The 25,511-nt window shown below is 43.0% G+C and overlaps 1 protein-coding gene and 1 long non-coding RNA gene across 9 annotated transcripts in view; one reads left to right on the forward strand and one right to left on the reverse strand.

Annotated features, from left to right (window-relative positions):
* Positions 1-403: 403 nt before the first annotated feature.
* On the reverse strand, positions 404-9,995 carry LOC115087009. 3 transcript variants are annotated; one of them, XR_003855397.1, is made up of 4 exons: positions 9,679-9,995; positions 5,236-6,504; positions 2,135-2,248; positions 404-1,208 (listed from the first exon to the last, which is right to left on the reverse strand). It is a non-coding gene; the product is annotated as an uncharacterized LOC115087009 (long non-coding RNA). The 3 variants fall into 3 exon arrangements; XR_003855396.1 differs by having other exon boundaries at positions 2,135-2,448; XR_003855390.1 differs by having other exon boundaries at positions 404-2,448.
* A 165-nt stretch (positions 9,996-10,160) lies between these two features.
* The window catches only part of PTPRA (protein tyrosine phosphatase receptor type A), a 435,489-nt gene continuing 420,138 nt past the window's right edge, over positions 10,161-25,511 (forward strand). For 3 of the 6 annotated variants that reach the window (XM_029593639.1, XM_029593630.1, XM_029593649.1), the window contains exon 1: positions 10,161-10,562. The gene's annotated coding sequence lies outside the window, so the exon portion shown is untranslated. The remainder of the gene's footprint in view (positions 10,563-25,511) is intronic. The other 3 variants (XM_029593622.1, XM_029593659.1, XM_029593668.1) reach the window with 1 other exon arrangement.

Below are 25,511 nucleotides of genomic sequence, written 5' to 3' on the forward strand. Positions count from 1 at the left end.
TATAACCCCCCCTTTCTAATGGCATGAGTGACCCATTTTGATCATCTTTGTGTTTTTTATGTAATAAATACTATGTAATTTTTTATGTAATATTATTTTATGTAATATTTTATTACATAAAATATTTTATTACATAAAATATTTATACATATTTATACATATTTTACACATATTTATAATGTATAATATTGTATACATATATATGTATACATAAATATGTATAGATATGTATAAAATATATACATTTTATACATATTTATACATAAAATATTTTATTACATAAAATATTTTATTACATAAAATATTTTATGTAATATTATTTTATGTAATAAATACTATGTGTTTTTTGTAATAATAATTTTAAATCGTTCTCACCTTTTCTATAATCTCTTACAAGTTAGCCCTGTTATTTGCCACCTCTTGTTCGATGTAATTTCCAACTTTGGTTCTATGTAAACCGACATGATATGTACCAGTATATGAACATTGGTATATAAAAGCCTTTAAATAAATAAATAAATCTTCCATTTTGTCTGGTGAGCTGCTGCCCCAGAAGGGAACAGTAATACCTTACTAGGGCTTGACCCACCACCCCCATCTACAATTCTATGTCTGCTTCACTTGTTGACTGTATCTCTCAATTGACAATGACCCAATCTATGTCTGTGAGGTGGACCTCTTCCAGCCTAAATAAGCCTTTGCACTGGGTTGCTATTTCTGTATGTTGCATATGTGCAACTCCCAGCACATTCACTTTCTTAGCAGCTTTTCTCTATCTCATTTTTTTGCTCCTGGCTTCCTTCCAGTCCACTCTAGGGATGTCTTGGCACCAGTCAGTGAGCACACCCTGGCACTGCACTGCGTTCTGCATCATGCCAAAATTTGGAAAAAAAATCAGCTGCTCCTACTTCACACCCGCTTCCTCCTAAGGTAACATGATAAACGACAGCGGGTAAAAGCTAAATACATGGGGAGTCCATCAGCTCTGCCCAGTAAGATGTTTATGGTTGTAATGGCTGCTCCACTCAAGGTTTTCCCAGTGTTACCAAAATTACCGCCCGTTATCTCTCTTCTTCAGTCCTTTCACCACCAGCTCTTGTTGCCGCTCTTTCCCTGGCCCAAAATAGAAAGGAGTGAATCACAGTTCACACCTTTTTTTTTTTTGGTTGCACACCAATTTTGCTGATGTTCCCACGCTGTCCTTTTTCCTGTTGTAATAAAAGAATACACAGTCATTGCTCAGATCGTTTAAACAACCTTGCTCTGTGGCCTTTGCTGAATGTGCAACTCCACTGCCCTGCCCCTGTGTCTGCCCTAATGGGGGCATTAATTCTCTTTGTCCAGAGCCCAGAATACCACTTTGCCTCCATTGCTCTCTTATGCATCTCTGAAAAGCAATTAAGACTTGGTTTTTAAACAAGCCTTGATATAATCTACCCGATTAACAAACCTGTATGGGACCTTATTCAGTTTATGCTTTTCACTATGTTGCCATTACTGGAGTCATCTTTTTATCAGTTGTATTTATGTTTTGCTGAAGTTATGTATTTTATTGTATTTTAAGTATGTACATTTTTCGTAAACCACTTTGATTTTATTTTGCAAGGTGGTATAACAACGAGGTGTCTTAACCAAAATCTCACTATGATTGTCCATCGCTAGCACATCGCTGGACCACGAGTTGTGTTCCAGGTTTCTGGCATTGCTTCACTAACCTTACTTAACCCAAAGAACCAGGGGGGGGGGGGGGGGGGGGGGGGTAAATGTATTTTATATAATAATATTTCCCTTCTCTCAGGGCCTTCTCCAGGCCACTCCCTTTCACTTGCCAGTGGTTTATCTATTTTTATTCAGCTTTTCAGCACTTCAAAGTGAATCACATTCAGGTACTGTAGGTGATGCTGCCCAACTTTTGAAGAATGGGGGTTTCAGAATATTTTTACAAGCCAAAGTCCCTCCAAAGCACCTTTGCTTTCTGATATTCCCAGTTATGCCAGGTTATTGAAACTTCTCCCAGCTTTCCTGGGAGTGGCAACGTAGACCAGTGGCTAAAGCAGTGATCAGAATAGATTGGTCCACCCTTGGGTGGTTATGCTATCCTACTTGTTAGCCAAATGATTGAATTATCTCTTACATTTCCCAGTAGCCTTTCCATAAGCTTTCTGCTTTACTCAATGTTACTGCTTCAAGACTCCATCACCATGCTGACATCCTCACAGCTCACCACTCTGCTTTGGGCATCAATAACCTGCAATAAGACCACTGCAAACATGTCAGCGTGTAACAATGTAGTTATGCTAAAATATTTCTCATAGCTGCTGTAGTGTCATGCTGGAATGTGGGGAAGGAAATTTATTGTTCATCTCACATGTAGGATTCAGCTTACTATTGAGAACTGCTGCAAAATGCCCTCAGCCTGAGCTCAGCTCTGCTTGTGATTACCTGTGCCTGAATGAAAAAAAAAAAAGACTACTTTATTTTCCATCTCACCCCCCCCCCCCCACACACACTGCAGCTAATGGAAACTAAGCAGGAATACATGCATTATATATACAGTAGCTTGCAAAGGATTTCGACCCCTTAAAAAGTCAGCAGATTTATGTGGATGACAAATGACCTTACAAAGATTTCTCCAGACAGTATGTTTATTGTAAACCAATATGCTCTTAAAGTAAATTTTCAAAGTTTCACGTCATTATTTCTCTGCATTTTTTTGTAAAATAAAATTAAAAACTGAAAAATGCTGTATGCATAGGTATTCAGCCCTTTCAGAATTGTACTTGGTAGAACCACCTTTTGCTGCAATAGCAGCTTTAAGTCTGTTGGGGTACGTTTCTACCAGCTTTGCTCACTGTTTGGGAGTGATTTGTGCCCATTCTTCCTGGCAGATTTGCTCCAGGTTGTTCAGATGATGCTTATGGTCTCCAATTTTCAAATAGTGCCACAGATTCTCGATTGGATTGAGATCTGGACTGTGACATGGCCACTGTAGAACATTCACCTTTTTGTTGTTCATTTGTTCAGCCACTCCTGTGTTGCTTTGGCCTTGGGATCATTGTCCTGCTGAAAGGTGAACTTTCTCCCAAGTTTTAGTTTTTTAGCAGACTGAAGCAGGTTGTTTTGCAGTACCTCCCTATCGAGCCGATACAGTAAAACTTGCGGGAGAGCAGGCGAGTGCCTGCTCTCCCGGCGCCTGCTTTCCCGGCGCGCGCACAGGCCACTCTCCTGTGCGCGCAATTCAGTAAATTAATTTATTTAAATTAGGATCCATGGTAAAAAGAGGCGTTAGGGACACTAGCGAGTCCCTAGTGCCTCTTTTTGGACAGGAGCGGCGGCTATCAGCGAATTTGACAGCCGCCACTCAATTTTGCCGGCATCAGTTCTCAAACCCGCTGAGTCATGGGTTCGGAAACTGGACGCCGGCAAAATTGAACGTCCGGTTTTCAACCCGCGAGCCGCGGGCCCATTTTAAATTTTTTTTTTTAAAATTTTTAATTATTTTGTAACTTTTGGGACCTTCGACTTAATATCGCCATGATATTAAGTCAGAGGGTGTACAGAAAAGCAGTTTTTACTGCTTTTCTGTACACTTTCCTGGTGCCGAGAGAAATTAACGCCTACCTTTGGGTAGGCGCTAATTTTTTAAAGTAAAATGTGCGGCTTGGCTGCACATTTTACTTTCTGAATCGCGTGGGCATAACTAATAGGGCCATCAATATGCATTTGCAGGTTGCAGGCGCTATTAGTTTCGGGGGGGTTGGACGCGCGTTTTCAGCGCGCTATTACCCCTTACTGAATAAGGGGTAAAGCCAGAGCGCACTGTACTGTATCGGCCTGTTATGTTGCACCATCCGTCCTTCAATTTTAACAAGATGCCCAGTCCCCACTGAGGAAAAGCATCCCCACAATATGAAGCTGCCACCCCCATATTTTACTATTGGGATGGTGTTTGCTGAGGAATGGGCAATGTTAGGTTTGCACCACACATAGAGTTTTGAATTTTGGCCAGAAAGCTCCATTTTTATCTCATCTGACCACAAAACCTTATCTCACATTTTAGCTGGATCACTCAGATGTTTTCTGGCAAATTCCAGATATGCTTTGAGGTGATTTTTCTTCAGTATTGGTTTCTTTCTAGTCACCTTGACATGCAGGCCAGTTGTATGCAGAGCTCTTGATATGTCTGACTGGGGCACCTCCACGCCAGTCTCAGCCACTGAACTTTGTACCTCCTTCAAAGTGATTGTTGGCATCTCTGTGGCTTCCCTCACAAGTCTTCTTGCTCCGATGCTGAGTTTTGAGGGATGACCTTATCTAAGCAGTGTTTGAGTGAAATGTTGCAGCTTCCATTTCCTCACAATAGATCCAACAGTGCTCACTAGGATATCCAAGCACTTGGATATTATTTTGTAGCCTTTTTTCTATGTTGTGCATGTCTATAATTATCTTTAATTTCCTTAGAATGCTCTTTGGCCTTCATTTTCACAGCTTTCCTTCAGTTTCACAGTCTGACCAATGGTACTGGAATTAGGGGGTCATTTAGCCTGAAAAGCTGACATTTTTTAATGATTCACTTGTAGAGGACAATTGCAAGCCAGTTGGTAAGGCAATATCTTTCATCTGTGTAAACTTGGAGCTTCAACAGCACAGGGGTTGAATGCTTATACAAGCAGCATTTTTCAGTTTTTAATTTTATTTTACAAAAAATGCAGAGAAATAATGAATTGTGACTTTGAAAATTTATTTTAAGAGCATACTGATTTGCAATAAACATACTATCCGGAACAATCTGTCTTGGTGTCATTTGTAATACACACAAATCCGCTAACTTTTTAGGGGGTTGAATACTTTTGCAAGCCATTGTATATATATGCTTAGGAACATTGGCACTCCACCTCCCTCTTTTGACAGGTCCAGATTTAGCAGAAGCAACATAGGCAACTGCCTAGGGTGGCAAATTTTGAAGGTACCAAATATCCAGACTAAAGCGGAGCCTGTTTATCCTTGCCGAACCATGTGCTGGCACCACTTCAAGGGGTACTGCCTTGGCACTCTGCCTATGTGTGCCAAAATCTCAAATTCGGCCCTGCTCTTTGTACATATAATTAGAAGCAGGCTACGAGATCTGCCTGCCATAGAAAACATGATAGGGGTCCTGGCCTTCCCCCCTAACCAGAACCTTTTGTATTTTGAATTTTTATGATCAGGGAATTTTTGAAAGTAAACTCATCTTACCTTTCCAGAGGATCATGGGAGCATGGTTAAATTAGCCAGGAGGGTATTATGGGATAACTTCCCAAGAGATTGTTAAGTTGCCTTTTTGAATCAAGCCAGGGGCATAATTGGTTTTTGATTGCCTATATAGCCACATGGAGCCTATCCTGTTAAGATCCTGGGAAATTGTGTGTATATATATTTCTCTCTCTCTCTTTCTATAAAATCTATATCTAAGCTGTCTCCTCCCCCTTCTTTTGATAGTTTCAAACTTTGCCAGTGTTCAGGCGGTTGTCTCCTTGCTTGCTGGTTGCCTCATGGTGGTCTCTTTTCCTTCTCTATTGCCAGAGCTGCTTGGAGTGATGGCGAATTCGACTATGGCATCAGGTGATCTGCATTTAGCATTGGGAGGTGCGCGGGAGCCAGAAGATGCGGCATCTCTGCCTTTGCTGGAGCTCCGGTGCGTTTTGGAGGCATTGGGAGAAGAGCACATTCAGCCTGCAGCTGCCAGGGCCGGACCTGCAGGTAGCGTCGCTGTGGAGGTAATGGTCCTGCTGGTGATCAAAAATGGGGTAGTCGGCTTTGACGGGGGAGATGTTGGGGGCCCTTGTGGGCAGAGATGAGCATCCGGGGCAGGAGCACGAACTTTACAGGGAGCAAGGAGTAGGCCAACGCGAGTGGGAGTGTCATCCTCTTCGGGTAGGCAGTCTCAAGCAGGGCCTGGAGTGGTGGCTGCTTTCAGCTGGGATGTGCGAGGTGATGGTTCCTTTTCAGGTTGGGTGAATGTTAGCGATTCTGGCGTTCGGCGGTCCAGGTGAACGTGGCAAGAAAGGAAAAGGGGGATCAAAGGGCAAGGAAAGCTATGCCTCCAACAGAGCAGGGAGCTGATGGTGCGTGGAATCTATTTTGAGCAGGAGGGAGAAGGACTTGACCCCCCCCTTCGGTGGGCAAGCAGTATGATGACCCAGGATCACAACTGGCAACTGCATGGTGGTGGTGGTGGTGGTGGGGACGACAGCTACATGGTTGGATCTGAAGATTGCTGGCCAGCTCAGGGATTTGGTTAGTGGACACAGGACAGTAGATGTGGACCACTTTTTCATGGCAGGCATCATGGAGGGTTTTATTGGCCTACCAGGGTGGTTTCTGGCTTCAGCATGATTAGCTGATGGACGGTTGCCCAGGTTTTTATAGGCCAGATGGGGTTCATTTGTCAGATGTGGGCCTTGACCTGTTCAATAATTCATTACAGGAGGCACTTTAGGTGGTGTTTTCTTGGAGTTGATTGATCTGCAGTCGGAGGGGAACAAATGTGATCATATGATTGATTTTGTACAATTTTATGAATATTGTTATGCAAATAATTAAAATCTGGATTTGACATGGTGGTGGGCTTGCCGGCCATGTTGGAGGTTTTCTCCTGCTAGGTTGTGGTGGTGAAGGACTGAGGGGGAGAATCGTCTGTGGGGGAGTTCAAAGGGTGGGCTGCTTTGGAAGCCGGGTTAAGTTATTGGTGGATCAGCTGGTCGGTGGCGGTTCACCCCAAAGCTTGGCCTGGTTTGGGATTTATTACAGCTGAAGCTGCATTAAATGTTGTGATAAGTTGTAATCAGGCTTGGGTTTAAGGGTGTAAATAATGTTTAACCCCAAGCTAATATTGTCTGTTTTCATTTGTAATGGGTTGGGAGATGGCCAAAGATCTAACATATCCATGTTATTGTATTTTTACTCTATACTTATATAGAAGCTGATTTATCTTGTAGCAACAGTTCTTCCAACAAGCTTGCCCCTCCAGAAAATCTGCCTGAACTCTACACCTGCATAATCTTTTACATGTCCACTTCATATTCAGAATATGTCCTAATTCTTTGATTGAATAATGATTAACCATCGGCATTATTTGATTACTTGCCTACCTTAAGACTGAGAGCAGCAGTTGAGTCCTTAAAGTAGCTAATCAAAATAGATTGATCTCCCCCCAAATCTCTCAAGCCTACTGGTTTTCCCTACTGCATGATAAATAACTCCCAATCTTTTATCATTCTATTCCAATCTCCTCCTGTGTCTCCAACAATTAGCAAACAGTCAATGGATTGTTTGCTAGAATGTGGGCCTCTTGGCTCCACTTTATTACTTGACAAGTCGCCCATTAATTGCTTTTCTTTAAATCCTATTGGCTCATCATTGCTCTGCAGATCTATTGTCAGACAACCACCCATTAAGTTGATAAACTCCATGGCCTCCTTTACTTTTACAAATCCCCAACATGTTCTGCTCAAATTTTCTTAACTTCATCTAAACCTTTTACGCTGCATTTGGTTTCTGACTCTTGCATCCCTTCAGTACACCCAAATGCAGTTTTCAAGGTAGCTTAGTAAAAGCTAATCTCACAATTGCACTGACAGTCATTTTGAATCTCCTATGTTAGCTCTTAATGCATATTCGGGCCGATACAGAAAAACCTGCGGGAGAGCCGGCGAGTGCCCACTCTCCTGGACGTGTGATTCAGAAAAAAAATATGTAAATGAGGACCCGCGGTAAAAGGAGGCGCTAGGGACACTAGCACGTCCCTAGCACCTCCTTTTTGACAGAAGCAGCGGCTGTCAGCGGGTTTGACAGCTGACGCTCAATTTTACAGGCGTCGGTTGTCTAACCCACTGACAGCCACGGGTTCGGAAAACGGACGCTGGCAAAATTGAGTTTCCATCTTCCAACTCGCGGGCCGACTTTAAATTTTTATTTTTTAAATTTTTAATTTTTTTTAATTTTTGGGGCCTCAGACTTAATATTGCTGATATTAAGTCGGAGGGTGTACAGAAAAGCAGTTTTTTCTGCTTTTCTGTACACTTTCCTGGTGCTGGCCGAAATTAACGCCTGCCAAAGGCAGGCGTTACTTTCTGTATTGCGCGGGGAATAACTAATAGGGCCATCAACATGCATTTGCATGTTGTGGGTGCTATTAGTTTCGGGGGGGGGTGGGGATATTAAGGGGTAAAAATAGTGCTTGGAAAATGCACGTCCAACCGGGGGCTAACAGTGCGCTCTGCCTGAGCGCACTTTACTGCATCGGCCCGTTTAACATTACTGCATCACACAAAACTGAGAATTCTTTAATCTCAGCTTTTTGTTTTGCCTGTCCGATGTCACAGAAAGGAGACAGAAGCTAGTTCCGTAAATGACATGTATTATACATTAAATCTGTCTCCTCCTGAAACTTTAGATCTGCACTTTTGTCTTACATTCACCTTTAAGTCATAATTTATCATCAAAGTAACCTTCTCTGCAAGTTTAACAAAACCAAAGTGAACTATTATTTTCTTGCACTGCATGTTCTTGCCATTTATGGTAACTTCTTGAAATAAACAATTTGTAGACAAACGGGAAAAAAAGAAGAAAAAAAAGAAAAATCTCATCCTAGCTGTATAACTTCAGTATGCAACATATAAGGTTACCTAGTTGTATATGTCTGTACACACACACACATATACCTTCAACCTCTCTCATCCCCTTATTCCCCCCAACACAAACCTCATGAGGTTTGGTGTTTTGGTATCTCAGCTTCTTCCAGCAACCCCTAGCTAGTGAAATTGCTACTAGACAGATTATTTTATAGAAAGGGTACAGTTTTTTTTATTTCTGGGGAGCTAACCTCTTTGCAGTCCCTTGACCCTTGTATATCTATAATAGTTTCTTATACAATGTACTATTAATACTACCAAATAAAGATTTATCTGTTTTACTGTGCTTGGCTAGTTGCCAAGGTCCTTTCCATATGCTGCCACAGTTCACTACTAATTCCTGAAAATGTGAATTTCTATAACTTGCTATAATTATCTTGTTTATAAATTATTGCTGTTAATATGGCTCTCCTGCATTTTTTTTTTTAAAAGATGATAATCATCTTAAAAGTATCCCTCTCTCCCACCTCTGCCCAGCCTATATGTGTGTGTGTTTGTGTGCATACACATACCATACTCTATGTTCCTGCAGTCCTTATCTCTGGGCCAGCAGGGGATCTCTCTTTGCCACCACCTAGCAAGTTTCTATCACTGCATCCTGCATCTCTCTCTGGGCCCTGCTGTTCTGCAGCTGTCTGCCTCTGATCATGCTGCTTCATATGTCTGCATCTCTCACTAGGCCCTTTTGTCTGTCCATGTAGCTTATCTGGTACCTAGTCTGTCTGAATCTCTTACAGGTCCCATGCTGTTTCTCTTCTGTCTGGTCCCTCCCCGTCCTGTGCCACCCTTTCTGATCTCTTTTTCCCTCCAGTCCATCCTTGTCCTGCGCCTCTGCCTTTCTCTGCTTCATCTTTGTTTCCATCACAGACTTTCCCTCACTACCGCCCTGGGCTGGAACTGAACTTCAGATGGTGAGTGAAAAAAAAAAACAAACCCCTCAAAAACCACTTTCTGCCCCGCTCTGTACTCTAGTTCCATACATTTGTGTGCTACATATAAAACTAACCTTCTTCCAGGTGCTGCCAGTTTGCTCTTAATGCCAGGGATTACTTTGTAGGCCACCCCACGTAGCTGATGGCCAGTTGCTATGCGGGCCCGTTTCCCCCCTGTTCTGCAGAAGGGTGGCTCACTGTGCTTCGGATCTCCTTGGTGGCATCAGTCTGGGAATCTCATACTCAGCTCGCTCCTTATAAGCAGAGCTTGGGTAGCCCTTGCACTAGATGAAACCAAGCAGGATTCCCAGTGGTACCTGTAGAAATCAAAGTTTTCTGCAGATTCCCTGTGCTTCCTCGCTTGCTCTTCGCCGATAGTGAGCTCCCTCCCTTTTTGGGATTACCCTTAGTACCCCTGCTGCTGCTGCCTTTCTCTGATTGGGTGCTCTGCTCTCCTTCCTCCCCCCCTTGAGCAAATGTTTGAAATCCCTTATTGTGCCTTCCCCTTCCCGGGGCTGGCTCCAGGACGGACGCCTGCCCCCTTTTTTTTTTATTCGGCCCACGCCCTGACTGGCTAGGGCTCCCGTAGCGCAACCTGCCCCCGGCCTCTCCTCCTCCTCCAGCCGTGCGTGCCCCCCACAAACATGGCGGCGCAGCCTCAGCCCTAGCGCTCCGTGCAAGCAGCCGGAACAGGAGCGGGAGAGGGAGCAGCGGCGGCGGGCGCAAGCATGAAGGAGGGAGGAGAGGCGCAGAGCCCAGCGCTGCCAGCCCCCGACACGAGCGCTGCCTTCCGCTCCCCGCCGCTGAATCTACCCGGCAGGGAGGAAAAGAAGCACTAATAATAATAATAATAATAACAACAGCAATACGGAAAGAAACCACCCACCCCCCCTCCTACTCCTATCTGCCTGCAAAATCGGAAGCGGGCAGCGGCTACACCCCGCTCCCTCCAGGCTGGGTAAGTGAGCCGGGAGCGTTGCAATTTCGGGGGATAGAGGAGGGAGGCAGCCGCCTGTTTGCTTGTCTTTTTTTTTTGCCCCGATTTCCTTTGCCGATTCCCAGGGTGTGTGCTCCTTTCTCATCCACATGTCAGTTTGCCTATTTTTTTTTTTTTAAGAGCTCCCGTAGTCCAGGTGAACAGTCCGAGAGCGGGTGGGGAGGTGCTTCCTCCCGGGGATTGAAAAACATAACCCCCCCCCCCCAAAAAAAAAACAAACCAAAAACCCCAAGGTGCGCCCCCAAACTGTTTTCGCGTGCGTCTCCTCTCCGGCCAGGAAATGTTGCTGTAAGTTGGTGGGAGGGCGAAGGATCTGCAGGGCCCGAGGAATCCTGCCTAGATTCTGATTTCGTTCCGAGAACAGTTTATTGATGCTGTTCGGAGGGAAACGAGGACAGATAAAATCTCCTTCCATCTCCTCCTCCTCCAGTATCTGAATAAGGAGAGCAGCCCCGGGAGGTCCTGTTTACAGTCCACTTCCCAGACAGGCGCGGGCACCACTGCCCTGGGGTCTGGCCCTCGTTCTTTCCTCAGACTTAGCTCTTGTTTTGACTGGGGGAATTTTTTTTTTTCACTAAAAAAAATTAATTAAACAACGTATCATTTGATCCTTTAGTGTCCCCCCCACCCTCCCAACTAAAACAAACTCAATTGAGCAGCGATGTGTAGCAGAAGCAGGAATACAGTGTCCAGTACAGAGGTCGCCAGCTTTCCCTTTTTTTTTTTTTTCTTAATAATTCTCTCCTGTTGCTCTTAGATTGTTTTTGACTTTAGAAGAACTGCACTTTTGGAAAGGCAAAACACAAATGTACCGGGGGTGTTGGATGTCTTTTCTGCTCAGGAAAAAAAAATGCATTCTGGCTGAAATTAGTGGGAAATGCCCTCAGAGTTGCTTTTTTCCCCCCCTCGTTTATGATAAGTGGGTTTTTTTTTTTTTAATCTTACCAGACTTATCAAACTTTTAGGAATAAAAATAACTTTGAAGGCCTTTTGGAGGTGGCCCAGCAGGGTTCCTTCTGGTTTTTTTTTTTTTTTTACAGGACGGTGGAAGGAGTTTCAGTTTGAGATAGGGACGTTGATGGCCGTTTGGGATACTGTCAAGAATGGAAAATGTGACAGGAAGGAAGGGAGGATTTTTTTTTCTGCTAAATTGCGACCAGCGTAAACTCTGGAAATAGCAAACGATCAGCCTGCAATTTTTGGCTCACCTTCCGTGACTGTTGTAAGAAAGGTCCTGCAGAACACAAGGAGAGGGAACGGAGGCGGCTCAGTTTGGCTATGGGGAGATGATTTTGAAGGGCAGATCCTTCAGGACACTAAGGGAGTATCTGAGTCATTTCTAGAGAATTTTTGTTTTTCAATTTTCAAATATAAAATAATCGTTCAGAAGGTCGAGTTTAGCTTATAGGTTTTGGCAGCTGGGATTTGTGGCACTGACTTAACGAACTGGAGGATCAAATGGCCAAAAAAGCAGGTTAGTTCAGTGGGGTTACCTCTGACATTGCAAAGTAGGTTGTAACAGTGGTTTTGTCCGAAACTGTGGCAAAGTAATTAAACTGTACTAGACTGCTGTGCACTTCCTCACTGCCCAGATGATTTATATTTCAGTTCCCAAAAAAGGAAATATTATCATATGTAAAACTGGCAGGAGACCAGAGCACAAGTATTAACGCATGTTTTTTGAGTATGTGTATGTGTGTGGTGCTATGTATATGTAGTGTGACCTTTGTATGATACCAGAGAATACAATATAAAATTGTAACAATGAGCTGAAATACATATTTGCTTGCTGCTATTGGTGAATAATTAATAAGTGGACACAGCCCGTGTCATATAACCTGTCAGCTTTCCATTGTCCTAGCTCAGGCTGCTCCTTGCTGAATTGGTACTATGGGCACAATATGGAAGTGATCAATTATTGACTAGTATGGCAAGCGTTGCACAGAAATTGAAGACTGTGGTATTAGTTAATGGTCTTGAAATTGACAGTCTGTGTGCTTTGATGGTGGCTCTGAGTCCTAAAGTGTTTTTCCTTGTGCCAGATAGTAGAAAGGGATGATCATGTTAGCCCACCACAAAGTAAAACAAATTCAAATTAAACCAGCTAAGTAGTGGGCAGAGATGTTGCTCTTATAAGGCTGAGGAATGTTTGAACAAGCTCATGAGAGAGGCACAAATCCATAGGAGCTAGGGCTGGAGTCTTGGTGATTGGTGTATCTGCTCCTAACTTTCAGACTTGTGCTGATTCAGCCCCTTTGTGTGATTCTGTTGTCATGTATCCAGTGCATATGGACTTTTGAATAAAAGGAGGTGCCACTTTTTTGATTCTGATCATTCCCCCCCTGTCTGGGGCAGATGGGTTTGTTTTGCACACACGATGACCGGAATGAATCTCGCTCTTAAGCCAGGGTATGATGGGCATGATCTCTCAAATTTACAGCTAATGCCCTTCTTAATACTTGCATTGTGCCAAAAAGCACTTCCCTCTGGAGTTTGTTGGGTGTTATATGTACAGGCTTGGAAGATGTTAAATCAACCCAGTGGCAATTGGGGCTATGCCTTTGTCTTTATGCCACTTGTTCTTGATCTCTGGTTACATCTCTTGGTACTTGAATGATTTTCAGGGGTCACCTTAGTGTTCACTGTGTCTTTTGCTTTCCACATTTTAAAAATTGCTGACTAGCACTTGCATTTATGCTGATGAATTGGAGTAAATTCTATCCTTTCACCCTGCATTTCTATCCACCCATACCTTCAAAATATTTTTTCCTCTTCCTCAGCAGTGAAATGCAGATCTAGAAATAAGGTTATTTAAATGTGACAGGTTCATTAACACCCCCCCTCCAAAAAAAAAAAAAAAAGCAACAACAAAAAAACAAACCTAACCCCTAGGTGATCTGTTCCACAAATGCTCTGGAAGTGAATGAAGAGCAGTTAACATTTTCCATGCAACTATCACAGCTGCAGTCAACTATAGCTGACATAGATCCAGCTTCCCTTACTTTTGGCAGCTTCCTCCTTCCCTGTAGGGTTGAGGTTGGAAGGAGAGAGGAAGCTGCATGCATTGGGACACTGGAAGGTGGAGCTTGCTGCAGCTATGAGTTATAGCACTGTACCTGCCTCTTGGTAGCTCTTAATTCATTGTATGAACTAAAGAGAGAATTTTATTAATGGACAGTAACCAGCAGCACGGCCTTATTAGTTAACTTAGATTTCTCAATATGATTGGCAGATACATGTTACCTTAAGCTGGAAGTATGTTCTGTTTTATATGTTTCTGAGATTTTGGATTTTTTATGTACTGCACTCTGAATGTTGGTAGAGCAGGCTCAAATCTTATTAAATAAATAGTTTATGAAGTTCTGTCCAAGTACAGGATTTGTGGAACAGGGCAATTCAGCACTACATTACTCTTTAAAATGTCCTTTTTTGAAGAAGAGAAATAAAGGTTAAACATCATCTTAAGGTTAAGCATCATCTTAAATGATATATAAGATTTTATTTGATGCTTTTATTGGACTAACTTAATACATTTCTTGACTAACTTTTAAGAGCTTATACTCTCTTCAAGTCTGGACCGAATGAGCAAAAGACGATGTTTTACCAAGAAATGTTAAGTGACTCATAAAAGGAATTCCAATCAGGTCTATCCTGTAAAGTGCGGCCGCGTTTACCCTGCTCCTAAGCCGCTTTTTACTCACCTTCCGGCCGCGTTAGCCCTTCCTGCGATCCCGAATCCCCTTTAACCTACTCCTACCGCGTCCTAAATTCCCCGGGCAACCCCTTCCGCACGCGGCATGTATATTGCATGCAAACGAGCGAATTAGCTATTCCCTAGCATCCCGTAACCCGCGCCCCGACTATCGCTAGTTTTCCCTGCCGTTTTGTCGCGCGTTTAACCTGCAAACTTACCGCCTACCCTGACCCCTGCGGTAGAGGCAGGGGTAAGGGTAGGTGGCAAGCTTTCCCCCAGCCCCCGCTCACCTGCCCCGGCTGCGATCATGGGTGCCGGTCTCCGTGGCAGCCCCAGTCCTCTCCCCTGCTCCCGAAGCCAAAAAAAAAAAAAGCGAAAAAAACGTTGCAGCCCCCCTCCGATGTCCGGACTGGGGCTGCCACGGAGACCGCTTTCCGGACTGGGGCTGCCACGGAGACCGCTTTCCCCCGTGCAAGTAAGTTGCTTCGCCGCTTCAGTTCTTCCCTCCTCCTGGAGCTGCTTTTTCAGCCTTGCTCCGGGAGGAGGGGAGAATAGACACTAGCGGCGAAGCGAAAAAAAAACCAAAAGCAATTTTGGTTTTTTTTTTTCCAAAAGCGACGATACCTTCTTGGCCGGACGGCTGCAAAAGTGGGTCGGGTCCGGGCTGACAGCGGCGAAGCAACTTACGGCGAAGCAACTTGCTTAGGCCCGCGGCGAAGCAACTTACGGCGAAGCAACTCTTAGGCCCGCGACAATTTTGGTTTTTTTCCAAAAGCGACTTACTTTTGGGATCTGTCAAGATCCCAAAAGTAAGTCGTTTTTGGACGCCTGCACAACTTACTTTTTTTTTTTTTTTTGCAGCCATCAGTGATCGTGGCTCCCATAGCTCCTCCGGAGGAAGATGGCCGCCTGCACGGGGGAAAGCGTACAATTAGCCGCTGAAGACGTGGCGTCACATCCCGTGACGCCAAACGTCGTGACGTCACGTCTTCAGCGGCCAATTGTACGCTTTCCCCCGTGCAGGCGGCCATCTTCCTCCGGAGGAGCTACGGGAGCCACGATCACTGATGGCTGCAAAAAAAAAAAAAAAGTAAGTTGTGCAGGCGTCCAAAAACGACTTACTTTTGGGATCTTGACAGATCCCAAAAGTAAGTCGCTTTTGGAAAAAAATCAAAATTGTCGCGGGCCTAAGAGTTGCTTCGCCGTAAGTTGCTTCGCCGCTGTCAGCCCGGACCCGACCCGACTTACTTTCGCAGCCGTCCGGCCAAGAAGGTATCGTGGCTCCCCTTTTTTTTTTTTTTTTTGCTTCGCCGCTGTCAGTCTGTTCTCCCCTCCTCCCGGAGCAAGGCTGCTTTTCGCGCCCTGCTTCGGGAGGAGGGGAGAGAGATGACAGCGGCGAAGCAACTTACTTTTGCATCCGATCGGACCCGACTTCCTGGTATCTGTCATTTCAAATGACATTTGAAATGACAGATACCAGCGTGGTGTGAAGCATTAGGCCCGCTCACCCAGGATACTGTATAGGCGCTCTATCCAGTAAAATGGGTTGCGCGGGCCTAACGCTTCCTGGACCGTTCTTAGACGCGGCATGCATTTGCATGAAATTAGAGTTCAGGATCGAGCGGTAGGTGAGCTGCACTGTGCGTGCGGCAACCGCGGGTGCCGCAGGCACTAACGCAGCTCTTCCTACCGCTCGGTACTGGATAGACCCGAATGATAGGTAAATGGGAAGGGGGGAAAGGTTGTGTGTGTGTGTGTGTGGGGGGGGGGAGGTTGGTGGTTTGATGGTCAGAAAGTGACAGGCAGTAAAATTTTATGGCTCATAAAATGGTAAAGCATGATGTTTGAGTTCTTTTTTTTTTTTTTTTTTGTGTGTGTCAGTTCTGAAGTATCTGATCATTTTAATAGTTCTGAAGTGTCTAATCATTTTGTCTTGTGTTCCTGGTTTTTATTTTTTATAATTATCCTGATCACAAGCGGGCAGATACAGTAAAAGTCGCGGGAGAGCAGGCGAACGCACAGGCCACTCTCCTGTGCGCACGATTCACTAAATTAATTTATTTAAATTAGGGCCCACGGCAAAAAGAGGCGGCTGTCAGCGGGTTTGACAGCCGATGCTCAATTTTGCCGGTGTCGGTTCTTGAGCCCGCTGACAGCCATGGGCTCGGAAACCGGACGCCGGCAAAATTGAGCATCCGGTTTTCAAGCCGTGGGCCGATTTCAAATTTTCTTTTTTTTTAACTTTTTGTAACTTTTGGGACCTCCGACTTAAAAGTGCACTTTCCAGGTGCCCAGAGAAATTAATGCCTACCTTTTGGGTAGGCGCTAATTTCTTAAAGTAAAATGTGTGGCTTGGCTGCACAATTTACATAGTGAATCGCGCGGGTATACCTAATAGCGCCCGCAACATGCATTTGCATGTTGCGGGCGCTATTAGGTTCGGGGGGGTTGGACACGCGTTTTGGACGCGCTATTATCCCTTACTGAATAAGGGGTAAAGCTAGCGACCGTCAGGCCTGTATTGGCCTGACGGTCATTGATGCAGAAGGCACAGGGAATAGGAGACTTTTGAAGTTAAAAGTAGAACTGACAGGAAAGGACCTAGGTTTCTTAGCATAAAATTATACTGTGTGTCTCAAAGCACGTTTTCTGCACATAAAAGACTTAAAATCATGAGTCAGTGAGAGTCCTTTTTCCCTCCTAAGTTAAACTGTGCAAAAGGCTGAGCATGCGTTTTGACTTGAGCTTCCATGCTTTTTTTCACTCCAGTTCATTAGCATACCATTTTCTTACTGCACCAAGAGTTAAAACGTTTTCCTGTGCAAGTTAAATTGCGCTGAAATTTCAGCACACAGTTTTACCACTCTCTTCCTCACATCGGGCCCTAAGAGAGGGGGTGGAAGGCAGTTGTGGCAGGGAAGATCCGGGGACAGGAAGGCCCAAGGGGCAGTGGTGGCTGGCAGGTGATGGGAAGGGAGCAGCCAACCTATGTCTCCCGGTGCCAGTCTGACCCTGAGGATATGCAGGTCAGGGAGCGTTTGTGGAGCTGTGAACCCCCAGCATGTTCTTGTTTGCATTAAGAACACATACAGAAAAGGCAAGAGGAAATAGTGTGAGCTAATACATTTATGTAAAGGCCAACTGGGAGCTTTAGCATAAGCTGGGATGTGGAATTCACTGGCGGAGAAACTTAAGGGAAATGGGAGGCATCTAAAAATATTTTACAAAGCTACCAAAGTGTGCATGCCCACAGGGAAACTAGTGCAAGAATGAAAAGGTTAATCCCATGTGTCTGGAAGAGGAAGAGACAAGAGGAAACCTAACAAAATTATAAGGCATGTAACAAAGTACGAGAGAATAATTGGACAAGCTCAGGAAAAAAAATTCTGCCAAAGAACAGATCCAGTTCTGAAGGCTCTTTTTTTTTTTTTTTTCAAAAGTATAGCCTATGCTAAACTTGAGCGGCAGCAAGACCAGATGAAATTTGTGGAAAGGCGGTAGAGGAAATAATTTCAGTGGTGGCAGGAGTTTCGGGATTCTGTTCATGGGTGCTAAGGAAGTCGCTGTATTGAAAGAGGGCTAGAAATCAGAAACAGACAATTAGAGCTTGTTTTATTTCTCTCTACCACTTTCCAGTGTAAAATCAAAGCTAACTTTTAGTTTTATTAATTTAATATAAAACAATTCCTTATTCAAATCTCAAATAAATTAATAAATCCTGAAATACAAAGTAAAATCATAGAATAAAACATTCAATCATTATACAAACATAGTGTGTAGAACTGAATATACTTAAAATTATACCACCCAACGTAAGTATAAATAAACTGCTCCTGCCATCCCTGCCCAGAACCCTAATATAGAGCCATTAGCCTAACTTCTGTTGAGGGATGACATGCTGAAGGGTGTTATAAGAGAGGAGAGGGCTGTGCATAGGGAGATCCTGCCAGACCAAGCTTTACTGTATAATTTTAGCACATTCGTTTCTGTTCCTTTCTAGGGTGTTTTAGAGCTGATGCAGGAAATATGGACTGAATATAGTTTTAATGGATTCTGCTATATCCTTTGAAAGCATATTTTGCAGTTTATGGGATGGTATTTCTGAGTGCTTTAAGAACTAGCTAAAGAAGCAGCTGCTGGCCATGAGTGGCAAACGGGGTCCCACAGGGGCCTGTGCTTGGACCACTTGATATATATATATTTTTTTTATCAGCGGTCTGGGGAAGTAATGAGCATCAGTTTTTTTTTTTCTGCTGATGTCAAAGGCTGTCATGTGGTAAGGAACACTGCAAGACTCGCCGATTTATGTAGATACCATAGGGACAGATGAAATTTTTGGAAAATTCTGTTTATTGAGCAGAAGGCTTTACTAAGCTTAAACCGTATGGACACATTTATAAACCTTTCCTTCATAATACAAAGTGAAAGTTATAACAACTGAACATAACTAATCTTCCTCCAAAGAACATTTCAAGCTGCCTTCTGCCCTTTTCTCCCCCCTCCAGATGGCCATCATATACTTAATGCATTTACAATCATGCTGCGAATTCTAGGAGCGTGCAATTTTAGGTATGGATCCCAATTTTTAGAAACTTCTTATGTCTTCTTATATTACTTTTCAGCACAGTTAATCTTTCCAGAAGCAGTAAACTGTGCATACGATTATGCTACATCTCTAAAGTAGGAGAGTGACCACGTATCCATTGTGACAAGAGAGAGATTTTTTATCATGCAACTTGCTTTTCATATAAACCCCAGCAAATTTGCATCTGATATTTCACATTCATCCAGAACAGCCAATAAACATAGTCTGACATCCACTGTTACTGGACACTCCGTCCAAATTGAAATGTGTGCAAAAACATCTTCCCCCAAATTGCTGAATAGTGGGACAGAACCAAAAATAATGGAAAAGGGCACCCTCTGATGTTGCCCATTTAAAACATTTTTTATCCAGAATGATATCAGCCTTACAGGCTTGCAAAGGCGAAAAGTAAAGTCTGTGCACTAATTTAAATTGCATTTCCCGCACATCTGTACTCTCAATCAGTTTCCCCAATCTGCCTAGTGCAAAATGTATGTCGTCTTCCTCCAGAGTTAAATTAAAGTCTGCAGACCATTTGGCAGTCATTTCAGAAAGGGGGCAGAGCTCCACTCACTGTCATATTCCTGTATAATTTTGCGAGTATCCCAACCTTTGAATTTGTGTGAATGACATCTGTTTCAAAATTACCTGCCAAAAAACACTCTTAATTCCTTGTAATACCAAGTCAATCTAGTGATGCAACTGCAGGCATGCATAGAAATCTTTATTGCTCAAGTTATATTTATCTCTTAACTCCTGGAATGTAAGAACTCCGTCTTGATTCTACTAAAAATTGCATACAGCACAGCAAAGCAGGTGACAAAGCAAACATCCGCATCGGAAAGTACAAAAAATAAGGGGATAGTTCGCAAATAATCTGAGTCCGCAGGTAAGTTCTAATGATGAAGGAAAAAGTTTTCAGTCAATTTTTAGAGATGGCACTGCGGTATTTCAAACAAATCATGGAAACACAGTTCCGTGTCGGGGGAGCGTGCAAGATTTGTTTGTTTGAAATACCACAGTACCATCTTTAAAAATTGTTGAATAAAACTCTGCTTTCCTTCATCGTTTGAACGTACCTGTGGACTCCGATTTATTTGCGAACTATCCTCTTATTTTTTGGTCTACTAAAAACTGACCAGTCATCTTTAGTCCATACGCTTCCCACTGACAGAAAGTCCTTTGAATCAATCCTGGTTGAAAAGCTGCATTTCATGTAACTGGCAAAAATACCGACACTCCCATAGGCAACACATAATTGGTTCTTACCCATCTCTAAGCTTTAAGAATAGGTATAAATAATTGCCTCATCTGTGTTGACAGAGGTATTTCTGAGTTTTTTTGCATGAAGCATATATGACAGCGCCAAAGGATGAACCATACTATTGTCTATTTCAATATCTGTCACAGGTCTTAGTCCCTTACCACCCTGAACAAACTTGCAGCATTATATATTCGCAAATTAGATAGCTGTAAACCACCATCCCAAAGACTCAACTGGAGTCTAGAAATCCTCATGCAAGGTGTTTCCAGTTCCATATAAAATCAGAGATCATTTTATTCCAAGCATTTATATCTCGCTTCAGTATCCACAAAGGTAACGTTTGCAACACACAAAGCCGTTTAGGGCAGGATAATCATTTTCACTAATTGGATCTTTCCATACCAGGAACTCAGAAGATGTCGCCAGTTAGCTAACAGTTTGTTTGTCACAGCCAAGAGGGGGAGTTACCTTAGCATGATATAATTGGGTGACATCACAGGGAATGCGAATACCTAAATATTAATTCTTCCGCCACCCATTGTAAAGAAAACTACCCTCTCCATCTAGTCTGCAATCTCTCCATCATATCCAATGCCATTGACTTTCCTTAATCTGCAACCCTGACAAAGAAGCAAAATCCTGCAATACATTTAGTAATCTTGGTAAAGATTCCATTGGTTGAGACAGTGCCACCAAAAGGTCACCTGCAAATAAAGCAGTCTTCACCTCTTTAGAGTGGCATCAAATCCCTGCAATATCCCCATTAGTCAGCATACTCAGGATAAATAAAAAAGGAGAGAGGGGACATCTCTGCCTGGTACCTTGCATAAGAGAAAAGAATTCCGAAGTTAACCTGTTAACAGTCACTGCTGCGAAAGGAGCTCTATATAACAAACATAATATTTCCACAAAGTGGCCTTGAAAACCATAGAGATGTAACACTTCAAACAATTATTCCTAATCTAAATGGTCAAAAGCCTTTTCTATATCAAAACTTACTATCAACAGAGCATCATTTTGCTGTTGGCCATTTATTAAACAGGCTAAAATTCTTCGTACATTCGTTGCACCGTGCATCCAGACACACAAACCCACCTGTTCTGGGGATATCGATCTCTGTAACAACGGTACCAGCCTATTTGCTAGCACCTTGGCATAAATTTTGACATCTGTATTTTAAAAGAGATATTGGCCTATATGAGACAGGATTTTCCAAATCTCGCCCTTTTTTCGGAATGGCTGTGATAAAAGTTTTTTGCATAGGTCAAGGTATCCCATCAGTTTGCACCATCCTCTGGAATAAACATTCCAAAGGAGATGTAACCTTGAAGCGAAGAATTTTGAAAAACTCAGCTGTAAAGCCATCAGGACCTGGAGCTTATGATTTTTTAGATGTTTGATGACCTCCAATATTTCTTCTTTTGTAATAGGCTGATTAAGAAGCCCTAGCTCTTCATATCCCAGCTTTGGAAACACTAATCCCTCACAAAAAGAAGTTAATTTATTTATTTATTTAAAGTCTTTTCTATACCGTCGCTAAGTTTTATATACCATTGCAACGGTTTACATGTAGGCACATAAGTAAGTTTGGAGTAAGCGTACTATAGTACATTCTAACAGTAATCTGGCTTGGACTCCCTTTGGTATACAGGATGGCATAAAAATTCCTCAAAATAACTGTTTATTAGATTGATGTGGAACCCTCTGAGTATCCTGCAACAACGGAATAATGAGCGAATTCTCACAGGATTTAACCAGTCTTGCTAAGCTTTTCCCTACCTTATTTCCAAAATGAAAAAAACTGGTGTTTCTGGTACGTGAAAATGTTTATCGTTCTCTCATGAATCAGAGTATTAACTTGCCCCTGCAATGCAAAGAGAAGGTTTCTATTAATTGCACTCATGCCGTACTTCTCCAAAAAAAAGACCTAACCGGGAAATAAGCCCTAGCATGATTTTTCAGGATGCTTGTAATATAAGCCCTACCCCAAAAATAAGCCCCAGTTAAGATCATCAGCCAGATGGACGCATTTAGTACGTCCATTGCAACACACAACGGATGTATTGAATTATAAAATAATAATATTAACATATAATTAAATATAAATAAATAATATTATTGACATTAATACTTAAATTATAATTAAGTATTTGTAAATACCCAAGCGGGCGCATTTGGAAGAGAGGAAAACACCCACAACCACCAGCTCTCACCCAGGCACCCATTCACAGCCAAACCTCTTCTTCCTTTGCTGCAGGGATGGGCTTCAGTTCCGCCACGGCTTTACTCCGGAGGGCCTTCTTTTTCTCTGCCACGGGGATGAGCTGCTGTGGCGGCCCTGCTTGGTTGGGGTCGGGTCTCCTCTTCGCTGCCACAGGGATGAGCTCCTGTGGCGGCCTTGCTTCATCGGGGTGGGGTTTCCTCTTCGCTGCCACGGGGATGAGCTCCCATGGTGGCCTTGCTTCATTGGGGTTCAACACTGCCATTCCTCCCACCCCACCCCCAGGCTATGTGATGCCTGCCTCACCGGCCAATCAAAGGCTTCCTACACCCATTGGCAGGTAGAAGGGAGGAGGCTTCCGACTGGCCTGCACAGGGGCAGAAAGAAAGAAAGGCTTCCCATTGGCCCGCGGGGGCTGTAAAAAGGGAGAAGGGAAGATTTTTGTACATGAAAAAATGACATCCCCTGAAAATAAGCCCTCATGTGTCTTTTGGATCAAAAATTAATGTAAGACCCAGTCTTATTTTCGGGGACATATGGTATCTCTAGCTAACACTTTCTTCGCTTGTTCCAGTAGCGTAGTCAATCTAAGGATTTACTGATTCATTTGTTTCTTCTTATGAATAGTATACATAAGAATGTGACCCCTTAAAACCACCTTCGCTGTTTCCCAATATAATTGTGGTGAATCAACATGTTGAGCAATGCAATGTGCAAACTCTTCACATTTTTCACATAAATATTTCTTAAAATTCTTATACTTTATTAAGTGGGCTGGCATATGCCAATGAAATGTTTTTTCCTGCTTCCCAAAAACATATTTCAAAGTTACAGGGGCATGATCAGAAATGGTAAAATTTCCAATATCCACCGACTGAATTTGTGAAAATCTGAGAGAAAAAAGATAATATAGCCTACTCTGACAATGATGAGCCCTTGACACATGGATACATTCTTTATTGCCAGGATTTAGGCTTCGCCAAACATTCCTCACCTCCAGAGTGATGCACAAAAAATGAATTCCCTTACCAGGACCCTAGATCCCCTCTCCGGACCAGACTATCTGTATTTATAGAGGAATCTGCAACACAATTAAAATCACCCCTTATAATCGGAAGAATATCTCCCACACCCATCTATTGTGTTACCAACTCTGAAAAGAATCTATGATCATATGTATTTGGAGCATATGCTGAGCATATCCCCAGTTTTTCACCAAACTCCTGCCCAACCCAAATAACGTACCGTCCATCTTTATCGACAGCCACTTTTTCTTCTGCGATCGCCAGTGGTTTATGAAACAAAATGGCTACCCCTGCTTTCCTTGAAATGGATGCCGAGGCAGCTCAGCATAACTCTTAGTTTGAATGATGAGTCTCCAGCAGCATAGCTATCATTGCACTTCTTTTTTTTTTTTTTGCAATTCAATTAAAATCTTTTTCCTTTTAATTGGAGATTCAACCCCAGCTGCATTCTAAGTTGTTATACTACTAGCTAAAATCATAAACAGATAAGCACTTATACACAAATTGCTTCTTTACCAAGGAAGGCACCTCCCAGCTTAAGCACCCTCCCTAAATCCAATGTAGAATCCACAGCATACAGCCATCTGCCCACCCCCTACCCACACCCACTCCCAACCCTCAAAACACGGTTCGTACATCCACCCCCGACATTATCAGCACACACAGTCTGGACAAGTACATTGTGACATGCTTGGGGGCACAAAAATGAGTAGGTGAAATATACGTTGGGCAGTGCTTGCTAACACTAACCAGGGAAAACAGAGTTGATAGTATGCTGGGAGGGAATGCATGAAGCTAAGCTATAGCAAGAATAAGGGAATGGAGGCAAAGAACAAGTATGGTAGCCTTCCGCTGTATAAAATTCTTATCGGCCCCCCCCCCCCCCCCAAAAAAAAAAAATTGATATAGTAGTTTTTAGAAAAAATAAAATAAAGATTGCCAAGTGAAAGGGAATAGGAGGGCTTCCATATGTTGAACTACTGTCCAAAATGGGGCTGTTTTTCTGAGCAAAGATATGAATAGGGGGAGGGGAGGGCTTATTGCAATGCACAAATACATGAATGGGCTTTGCAGGGTGCTCACTGTCAAACTTTTACTACAGGATCAACAAACAAACCCTCAGGCCCTTGCTAAAGTTAAGGGGAAATGCATTTCATCACCTTTTAGAGAGGAAGGGATTCTTCACCCAGAGTGATGGAAACTCTGCAACATTTTTGTTGATGGAGGCAGTCAGCACTAAATAATTGGAAAAGAGAACTGGGTATTCTTTGGAGGACTTAAGCAGAGGTGGAAAAATAGAAAATCTGGGCACAAACCAAAGTTTTTATGTAACAGTTCAACAATTTTTCCTTGGCATGTATTTTTTTATTTTTTGTTTTTTGTTTTTCTACTTTTTGTTTTTGGATTTCTTTTATTTCTGCTCCCTATGTTGCCCTATTTTTTTTTGGCTTATTTTAAAATATTTTGGTTTTTAATCTTACTTTTTGTTTTTTAATTATTGCTTTCCTTTCCTTTCTTTTCCTTTTTTTTTTCTTTTTAGGTTTGCTTCAATCTCTCTTCTCTGGAGGCAGAGAGCAGTCCTAGTCTGTGATTGCATCTCCTCCCATCAGGCCCGGGCCTGCTGAAGCAGCAGTGGCCATTGCTGTTGGGCCAGCAGCAGGCACCTGATGCCAATTTTTAGGCATCTAGGCAACTGTTCACCTCCAAAATCTTTCACCACTGAAAAAGGGATTGATCGGTGTGTTGATGTAGTTGGAGACTAGGGTAAATTGACGAGAAGAGGCTTTAAGTTCATTGCTGGACTGGAAACAGTTTTGTAAAACTTGGTGCCATCTCACATTTTTAGGAGCTAGGGTAGAACATTTTTTTCATTGTTCCTTTTGAACTTTGTTCTTTTAATTTTTTGGGAAGGAAGGGGGGGGGGGGAGGGGTGGTGGTATGGAAATTTTCTCCTCCTCTGGACTTCTAGTTCAATCAGAACCAGGTCTGTGATCCAGTGCCATTGGTTGTTGTTAGCAACTGCCTATGGATTTCCTTTCTTGTTTTATTTTCCTTCCCAATTCACTTAGCCCAGTCACTGCAGCGATGATCCTCTGCTGGTGGCTGTGATCCAAGGCTTCT

This window comes from Rhinatrema bivittatum, chromosome 1, assembly GCF_901001135.1.
Source record: "Rhinatrema bivittatum chromosome 1, aRhiBiv1.1, whole genome shotgun sequence".
In the NCBI taxonomy this organism is placed as follows: Eukaryota; Metazoa; Chordata; class Amphibia; order Gymnophiona; family Rhinatrematidae; genus Rhinatrema; species Rhinatrema bivittatum.